The sequence below is a fragment of the Photinus pyralis genome, unplaced genomic scaffold (genome assembly GCF_008802855.1).
Source record: "Photinus pyralis isolate 1611_PpyrPB1 unplaced genomic scaffold, Ppyr1.3 Ppyr1.4_LG2, whole genome shotgun sequence".
In the NCBI taxonomy this organism is placed as follows: Eukaryota; Metazoa; Arthropoda; class Insecta; order Coleoptera; family Lampyridae; genus Photinus; species Photinus pyralis.
Window position 1 is genome coordinate 31,486,858 of NW_022170403.1, and position 10,199 is coordinate 31,497,056.

Genomic DNA, 10,199 nt, shown 5'->3' on the forward strand with positions numbered 1-10,199 from the left:
AATAATAATAATAATAATAATTTATTGTGAAAAAACAGAAAATTTTCACAAATGGAAACAGAGTTCGCCATAGGCGATCTTCCACTCTTCCAGTAAAGACTGTGACATAATATGCTTAAATAAAGACAACATTCTTTGACATGAGACGCATAACATGATCTAATTATCATAAATATACATGCTTGAAAACACTAAAAAATAATGAAAAAAATAAAGAACAAAGAAAAAAAGAATTGCACATTTCGTACCTATTTAAACATTATTAACAATGGTATTCTAAAAAATTAGCTTTTATTTCAAAAATGATCAAAACACATGTCAAATATTATTTTTTTGAAATTATCCAAAGATAAACTTAGGTGTTCTTGAATTTGATTTAAGGTTGAAACAGCAATGTATGTGAAACTGCCTCGAAATTTTTTTGTTCTGTATTTGGGTATTGTGAGACTATCAATTCGCAAGTTCACTGCATGCCTACTTGACCGCTTTTCTAAGGTTTCCAGTAAGTATCCAGGAGAACCACTTTTACACAATTTGTAAAGAAAGATGCATAGCAAATAGTGAATTCGTCCTTTCACATTTAATAAATGGATTCTTTCAAGATAAGGGCTTACATGGTCTCTAGAAGGTATACCTAAAGCGAATCTAAAACACGCATTTTGCAAGCGTTGTAATTTGTGTTTATATTGTTGCGTAAGAGAATTGTAATACACCAAACTACAATATTCAAATATGGGAAAAATAAGAGTTTGTATCAACTTCAGTTTTGTATCCACTGGTAGATTTTTCAAGTGATAAATTGCTTTTAATTTAGAGAAGCCCAACCCATATGCTCTATCGACATGCTTTTGGAAAGATAGGTGTTCGTCTAAGATGAGCCCTAGGTTTTTCGTGTGTGTTACCCATTTAATTGCCGCACCGTTTAGTTTTAAAATATGACAGTTTAAATTAATTTCATTTGTCCTCATTCTATTTGATATGCAGAGGGCAACAGTTTTGTCTGGGTTCAGACATAATCCATTCCTATTGCACCAAAGATTTATATTGGCTAGGTCATCATTGATTTTAGTTATGACATGAGTCATATGAGTTATGTTGCATGCTGCATATAATTGTATGTCGTCAGCGTACATATGTGACTTGCAGTACTTTAGAGAAGCCGGTAGATCTCTAGTATATATTGAAAATAATATGGGGCCCAAAATGCTACCTTGGGGGACGCCTTTATATGTCTTTCCAAATTTAGACATCTCATTCCCAAACATTACTGCTTGACTTCGTCCTTGGAGGTAATTGTGCATCCATGTTATTGATGAATTGTTAAAGCCTATGTAGTGTAACATTGATGTAAACAACTCTGGCACTACTTGATCAAAGGCTTTACTTTGATCTAAAAATACTATAACAGTTACCTCAGAATTATCTAGTGCCCTATGTACATCGTTTGTAACCTTAAGTAGAGCCGTTTGTGTACTATGTTTCTTCCTAAACCCAGATTGCAGAGTAGGTAATAAATTGTTTTGCTCTAGATATCGATTTACCTGCTCAGCTACAAATTTTTCCACAATCTTTGACATTGTAGGAAGTATACTGAGGGGTCTTAATTGGGATAATTGTGTGGCATTAGTAACCTTTGGTAGGGGTCGGACCATTGCTGTTTTCCATACGCTTGGAACAATTCCGTTCATAAGAGACGTATTAATTATATTAATTAGCACATCCATACAGTATGGCAATATCAGATTCAACATTTTTAAGGATATACCATCCACTCCAACAGCTTGAGACTTAATCGTCCCAAGAATACGATGTACATCAACAGCAGTGATGTTAGTAAAGCTTAGAGTAATATTATTGTTAAATTTATTTGACGAGTAAAATTTGATAAGATTTGGATCGACAGTGGATGTTCCAGGGACGTTGATAAAATATTCATTAATATCGTCCAGTGTTATATCTTCTGGTATATTTAATTGGTGCACTTGTTTGTTATTTCGTAAACCTAGTTTTCTAATAGATTTCCAAAGTTGTGCAGGATTATTGTTACTCTTACACATTAAACTATTGGCATATGCGTTTTTCTCTCGCTTGATGGCGCCATTTACATAATTTCGTAGCTGTACATAATAACGTCGACTAGCATCTGTGCGCTTTCCAAGATACTGTTTGTATGCGGTACGTTTTAATGAAATCATTTTTTTAATTGTAAAAGTAATGTAGGGCAAAGAACTATGTTTACATCTATATGCTCTTTGCGGTGCATGAATATCGAAGAGGTATAATATGTTTCGATTAAATTAACATTATTGTTGACGGACTGAATACGGCATGAATCTGGAAATGAGTCTGGAAACAGCATTGTGCAGCTGCATAACTACCGTTTTGATATAATGCTTTTACTGCGAACGACCGTTCCTGTTTGGACCTCTGCTGCATGGCTACTGAAATGATTTGAAGAGAGGAATGCAACAGCAATGTTGCCTACTCCCCCGGCGCAAACGTTTATTTGTTACAGTGCACTTTACTAGTTTTAGTAAGTTGCCCTCCTCTTTTTTGTCCTTTTTTGTTTCTTTCTATATATTTTATTGACACTATTAAGGTACATCATTGGTTATTCTATACTTTCCTCGTTAAACTTGCTCCTTCATTTATCTCATTATCTCTGTTATTTGTGCTTTCTATGATCGGATTTGTGTAATTTTGTTCTACTATTAATTTAATATACAGTGTGTCCCAGATCGCGTGGGATTGCATGGGTAACTTTGTTATTATTAAAGATAGAGAATTGGTTAAATGGACAATGTTTTGCAGTTTTGGATGCTTATTTAAAATTTCCTTATGGAAATTCAAAATGTCGCATAGGTTCGACGTAAATTCAAAAAAACTAAAATTGGTCATCAAAAACCGTTAATATAATTGGTATCTTATTTTCAATCTTATGTTATGATGGCTCGTTGAAAAGAGTATTAAAAAATCTATCAAGTAATCTAAAAATCCAATATGGCGCCCATTTAACTTTAGGAAGTTGGTAAATGTTCCTCAAAAGTGGCCATCTTAAATTTTTTTTTGACATCAATATTAAGCGTATCAAAGACAGTCACTTTTATATAAAACTTTTTTTTATATCTCTTATACTTTCGATAATATAAGACATTCAAGCAAATGACCACTTTTAGTTTTTTTGAATTTACGTTGCACCTATGCGACATTTTGAAATTCCATAAGGGAATTTTAAATAAGCATTCAAAACTGCAAAACATTGCCCATTTAATAATAATAATAATAATAATTTTAACCAATTCTCTATCTTTAATAATAACAAAGTTACCCATGTAATCCCACGCGATCTGGGACACACTGTATACACGTTTTCTTTATTTCTTTATTGCAATTAATAAAAAATCTTTACAATTTTAATTTAACTTTAAAGGACCGCATTGGAAGGACGCTCCTCGTCCAAATTTCCAGCCAAGGTTCGATGCACCTCCAGATTACTTTAGAGGTCCGCCGGGTCACTTTGACGAATCGTCTCACCATCAGCGACACAGAAGGCGAGATGATAGACGTCACTTCAGACACGAGTTCGGCGGTGGCGGCGCTTTTGAAGAGGAAAACGAACCGGCCCGTGATCGTCGTGATCGCCAATCGCGATGGAGTAACTCTTCCACCGTAGATGAATCTTTTGAACAAAATGAAACTGTCGAACAACACGAATCGGAACAGGTGAACGAATCTGTTGAAAACGAGTGCGATAATGTCGAACAAGGTGAAGGGTTATACACAGCTGCGGATGGAGGCTCGACGCCTTTGCACGATGAACCGCAGGACACCACCGAAACGGTAGAAGATACTGCAGAAGAACCTCAAGGTGATCAAGAAGAAAGTAAAACTGTCGAAGAGCAAGAATAACGAAATTCGTAGGTATTTATATTTTATAAATATTTAGTAGTTTTAAGAAGAAGAACTTTAGTGTTGCAAATATGTCGGACCGTATTGAAAACGGAAACTAGGCTGTGATTGTGTAGTGAACACAGGGGACCCACTAGTGTGGAGCTATTTAAATGAAATTTATATATTTTTAAATGGTGCTCAATAAATAATTTTAGTCATTTTAAATGATCCATTTTCTTTGTATGACGAGAATAATACTTGTAACGATGATGATTGAGGACTAAATTTTAAACACAGGGAATTTAGTAGAGTACTTACGGAGATGTGACGACGAAAGGTAGGTCCATCTGTGTTCACAATATCTGAGATAACAGCATCACAGGAGGAACCAGTGCTAGCTCTCAAATTGAGTGACTAGTACAAGGTATGGTCTTTTCATTTTGTAAATACATGTTTGCAGCAAAATTGCCCCTTTTTTACGCGGATGCGATTGTTCTAACAAAAATATTTTTCAATTTTTATTCTCGCAAACGCTTCACTAAAAGGTACGAGTATGTATAAAGAATTGAACGCGATATTCATTATCGAACTGTCATAATGATATATAACATAACATAAAAAGAATATTAATTTCCGCTCCACATTTTTGTAGTTCTTTTATTTAATAAATACTTCAGAATGAGACCACTTTAATAATATTACAGATGACAAGTCGATAATGTGACGAATTTATTGTCGGGCAAATAAATTGTAGTTACTGCTGCATAATTAATAATAGATACAAGATACAAATAAAAATGTAACAATGAAATATATATATAAGATAATTGTTCATTTATTGTAAATTTTTGATGATGTCCAATATGTAACGCAATTAGAATTTCTTCTGTTTTTAGGTGTGTAGACTACAAACTTTTTTTTTATGTACCCATTGAAAGCATTAATAAAGAAGAATTTAGGATGATTATTGATAAGTCAAGATGACATTCTGTATATTGTTTCCTTAATTGTGAAATTGTCTATTTACCTCTAGGAAGCGTCTCGTATTAAAAGAATTTTTTCGTGCAAGTTAAAAATCATGACATCTCAATCCAAATTTTAAACCAAAAAATTAAATTTTGTGCGTAGAAAAATTGTAAATATAAAAGTCCCTTTCAAAACATTTTAATTTTTTGACATTACTGTACATATCAGTACCATTTATTATACTTTCACTTCTACAATTAAAAAATAATGTAGGATCATCACAGTTAAGTCTATGAGAATTGTTACTCGGAAATGAATATATGAATTCTCATTTGTTTTTATATAAAGTACATAAAAAAATACGAAAGAGTAGGTACCAAATACATAGATGCAACAGATGTTTACTTTTTTTTATAAATGATCAAACCTACTGCTAGTGTTTTTGTGTATCTATTCGTACGGTACAGTACCAACAAAATTCAGATTTCTAGAATACGTTTTTAGGTTGATTAGAGAGTGTATTTAAAGTGTTAACAAGGAAAATGTTTTGCAAATACATATTATGTGCGAATAAAAATACTTGTTTGACAACATAGCAGACAGTATAACCTCGAACTTGTTTATTGAAATCTGTAATTTTATCCCTCATATTTTATAAAAAGCGAACACATACTTGGGTACTGGGTAGCATTTATCCCCAACAATGCATATACAATTTGTTTTATGCGCAAATATAATGAATCTTTATGGTTTTTCAAATATTTATTAGTAGCTATTCTTAAGAGCAGTTAAGTAAATGTAAAGTGACATATCAAAATATTTAAATACATTATATCGTTTAACCCTATATTGTAAATTAACAAGTTTTTATCTTTGAAAAAAACCCACATACTACTTTTATCTTAAAATGGTGATAATGATAACCAAGTGTATCAATGTACAGATTAGGTGCCACGAACCACCGTATACTGGGTGATATTCCCCACCCCCTAGACCACCCCGTACTACACTTTCTGAAATAAAATTAAATGTGTAACCATCAGATCTCATCAGTGTTGTAATAGATACTTTCATTCTTGGATCTAGGTAAAGATACAGATACAACTTAATAATTGTAACTAGATACCAGAACAGATGCCCAAAAACAAAAAGGATCTTACAGCTACTTTATTTTCCATGCTTGATGCCGATAAACAGTTATCGACACCCCTCAAGTAATAAAAAGCGTATAGAGTAAGGATTCTCATGTCCGCGCCCATGCCCCATTCCCATTCCCTAAAATGTTTCGCCATCAGAACTCATTATAGTTTAAGGGAAGATGACCGAGACACCTAGTTTCTTAGGGAAGCGCTTTCGACCTATGGTGTATTAGGCAAAAGTACTTATTTTGACTCTCTTTACCACCTCCAAAATTAACGACATTGCTAACTTGTTCACCTGGTATACGCACTATCTGTTACAATTCAATAAATTACCGTTAAAATGCCGCATGGCATTATTTATAGAAGAATAAGTTTCCTGCATTGAATCCTTTTGAGAAGAAAAGAAGGAGAATTTTCCGCAAATGGACACTATGAGATGAAATTATTTCTTTACCGCAATAATAAATGAAAATGTAATAATCCTCAAAGTCCCTCAGCTTGGGAACGGAAAAAACGGCACCAATGATTCTTTAGGCTTATTCGCAGAGAAAATCTGTTTGCATCACAGAGCTGGTATGGCTGTGAATTCACAGTCACACTCGCGCCAATATGAAGGAAACAGATGGACGCTGCGAAAAAGTCTATCCTAAGAATCATTGCAGTCAATCGTACGTCACTAGGATGACAGACAGGGAAAACTGTTTCAATTTTCATAGCTATACACACGAAACTCATGCTCAGAACAATTATTGGTCTTCCTTCTGGTTGATATTCACTATTCACTTTTGCCCCCCGTACAAAAAATGACATGCAATATACACCATGCATAAAAGGAAAAATCCTACCTTATGAGGCCGCCTTTCTGCAATCTGTAACAAAGAGAAGATTTACATTAGAAATGATATTAAAATATGTATACTTCGTTTAAAACAATTGAAAATGTTGACTGGGACAGTAGTCAAGCGTTTGTTTGTTTGGCCGTTTTCTTAAAGAAATTGAGCAATAAACACTGGCAATAAAAAGGAATGGACACTTACCCTTTAGCCTCAATAATTCAGTCTGTCCTGGGAAGAACCATATCAACCAAAGTATAATGATGAAACACTGCACACTTCCCCGGCACTCCTCGTTCGTCAAGAACTGAAAAGTAAAATATAATCAATCGCAATATGAGAAAATGATCATTTTTGTTTTGTGGTTTTTGAAAACACACTGTAAACGTTAAAATAATTGTAGGTATATGTTAATGCCATGTTATCATTGACAACCGCAAATATAGAGATTGTTGCAGAACATCCTTCACCAAACTTAACATCCTTACACTCCCATGTATATATATATTTACCTGTCTAACACACGCAAAGAAGGCCCTTCCAACCCTTCGTAAAAACAGTGATAAATGTCATTACAATGTGCGGACTAAAAACAACCTTGTCGAAGACTACTATCGGACGGTAAAAGGACGAGACATTAACTATTTCATGAAGAAATGTTACAATACTCTTCCTGACTACATCAGGGATCTGGAAGAACAACAATTCAGAAAAACAACCAGAGTGTTCCTTGGTGCCAAAGCATTCTATAGCATCGATGAGTACTTGAACTACAAGTTTGATGGCTCCGAATAATAAAGTGGCAATTGTGCTTCCCTATACTGTGACGTGTGGAAATATTTTCTGTATAAACCCCACCAATAAATATTATTATTATTATTATTATTATTATGAAGATGAATTTGGTTATCTACATTTCAAGTACATGGCTATGAATTTCTCGAGGAATGCCTAGAATATGCCAAAGGCGATAGGAAACTGTTTCCGTAAGTACTGTAACAGTTAATTAGAAATAGTTAATGAAATCTACTTACAGCAATAACTTTACAGACCAATTATTGACCTATAGTAGAGAGAGAGTTGGGTGCTGAACGAATCACAAAAAACCAGACTACAAGCTACTGAAATGAAGTACTTGCGAAGGGTACGGGGGGTTGGTGGAATTCCTAGTAAGATTATAAAAAAAGAAGTGGATGCTCTGATAGAGACATTTGATAGACAAAAATTAAAACGCTTATTTGGACGCCTTGGAGGAATGGAAAACAGTCAGCTTGCGAAACCGTACATATGGAACACTGGAATTCAAAATAGGAAGAAAAGGGGAAGCATAAAGACAATATGGGATATGCACCTAAGTAGCAAGAATACTTCAACATCAAAGCATAGAATGGGAGGAGGCTAATGGTGCCTCTAGACTAGAAAGAAATGAAGTCAACTATTTATCATTTTTACGGACTTACTTTAAGTGTAAATATGCGAATAAAATTTATATTATCGTTGCGACATTATTCAACAGCTAAAGTGGTTTGAATTTGCAAGTACAGAAATATCGGGCGATCAAAAATGAGGTGCTGTCGAGTCGCCTTTGGAAGTTCAATTTAAGTACGATTTCCGATGTAAACAAAACAAGTGCCTTGACAGCAATGCATTTTTAATTGCAGGGTCAATAGTATACTTGAAAGAATGGGAGAAAACCCGAAAGGAGATTGAGATACAAACTCACAATTCCGAGCAGGTTTTCCATGTTTGTGAATTTCCTCCATTTAAGAAACACCTACTGAAATAAAATAAATGTACGTTGCAGCGTTGAGTTTGAACTAGTATTACAAGATAAATTGATCCGGATCGTTCCAACAGGTTGTGAAGGTAAAGAATTTTTACATCTGCTACCGATTATTGGCATTGGACGGTAATAAAAATCTACCTTATACTCCAAAAGTCTACGATGCGGATGTTGTTATATTTACGAGGAAGGTAGTAAAATGAGTGTGTGATTAGACCACTTGTGTACAATGTTAATATACCGGTTTTATCCGCCATATGGTCTGCACATTCAACATATTTATCATTTACACCCAAAATGAAAACTAAATATGAACTTTTGAACATGCTTTTTTATTGTAGATATCGCAAAAACTAAGAGATGTACCTATGTTACTTAGCATTTCGAGAGTTCAAGGCCGACAGTAAAGAAGTATGATGGAACTTATAAAAGTTTTGAAAATATACCTGCAAGTCGGATACCTATATCTTGAAATCGTACTCATTAGACGTCTTTGATCCAAAACAAGAACAGAAACACGTTAATTGCACCAGACAACACCAGTTTCAGGTACAGAAAATGAGAACGGCACCGAAACGAGCGATGTTGCTTTTCGAATTACGCATTTACTACTGTTAAGAGTTGATTTTTAATATCACGACACTTTATAATTTGAAAAACAATGCAAGAAACATCGAGGTAACACGCAATCGCGAGTTTAAATTCAAAGGGACGCCATCATAACCACAAACATTGAAACGTTTGAAAACACCGATTTATTTAACGAGGGGCCGAAAATAACGACGTGCCACAATCTTCCAAGTGTTTAGTTTTAATTTTCTGGCGTTTATTTTGTTATGATCGTTTTTATTTTCAAAGAAAACGGAAAAAAGCTGCATAGGACGCGTAAGCGGCTTCAACGATAAACTAAAAACTGGGTCACGTGACATGACGCGATGACGTAGTAGGTACGACATCATGGCACGTGACTGATTTAAAAAAATGGTCCAATCACAGCGCTTTTAAAACAAAATTTGGCATTGTTTATTTATCACGGATTTCACACAATTTAGGAGAAAACTACTTTTCTTTTGTGAAAAACTAATCAGTGATTCTTATAATGAAATGCACAAACCAAATTATAAATTCCGTTGACGGAAATTGCCATCTTAAAAGTAACCCCCCACAAATGTTAGGGGCATGATGATTCATAGTAAAAAAAGAGAATTTGTTTATGATTTAGTGTGCGTTTAGTTATAAATTCAATGATCATACTACTAGTATGATATTTGACCGTGCATAACTTTGAAACATTTTCAACCTTTGCGACTATGCGTAAGACTTGCGTATCGCTTACATATAATATATTATAACGCGTTATTTGCAATGGTGTAACCGCCAGGGAATCCAGAGCCTTCAGGAAAAAATGAAAATAGTTACTAAAGGTCCCACAGTTTGGAACAGATGCCGTAGGGTTGAATTCTAAAAGGACAATTGAACGTCTGCAGATGTTCATGTATAAGGGCAACTCCTAGGCTACCCAGAGACCGATTCCAACACAGGGTTAAAAAGTGTGGTAAATGGCTCTTTAAGAAACATTTGCAA

General features: G+C 34.4%; 1 long non-coding RNA gene across 1 annotated transcript; it reads left to right on the forward strand.

Annotated features, from left to right (window-relative positions):
• The first annotated feature begins 7,367 nt into the window (after positions 1 to 7,367).
• Positions 7,368 to 8,811, forward strand: LOC116164547. The gene is made up of 3 exons (XR_004143932.1): positions 7,368 to 7,818; positions 7,869 to 8,434; positions 8,494 to 8,811. It is a non-coding gene; the product is annotated as an uncharacterized LOC116164547 (long non-coding RNA).
• The last annotated feature ends 1,388 nt before the right edge of the window (positions 8,812 to 10,199 follow it).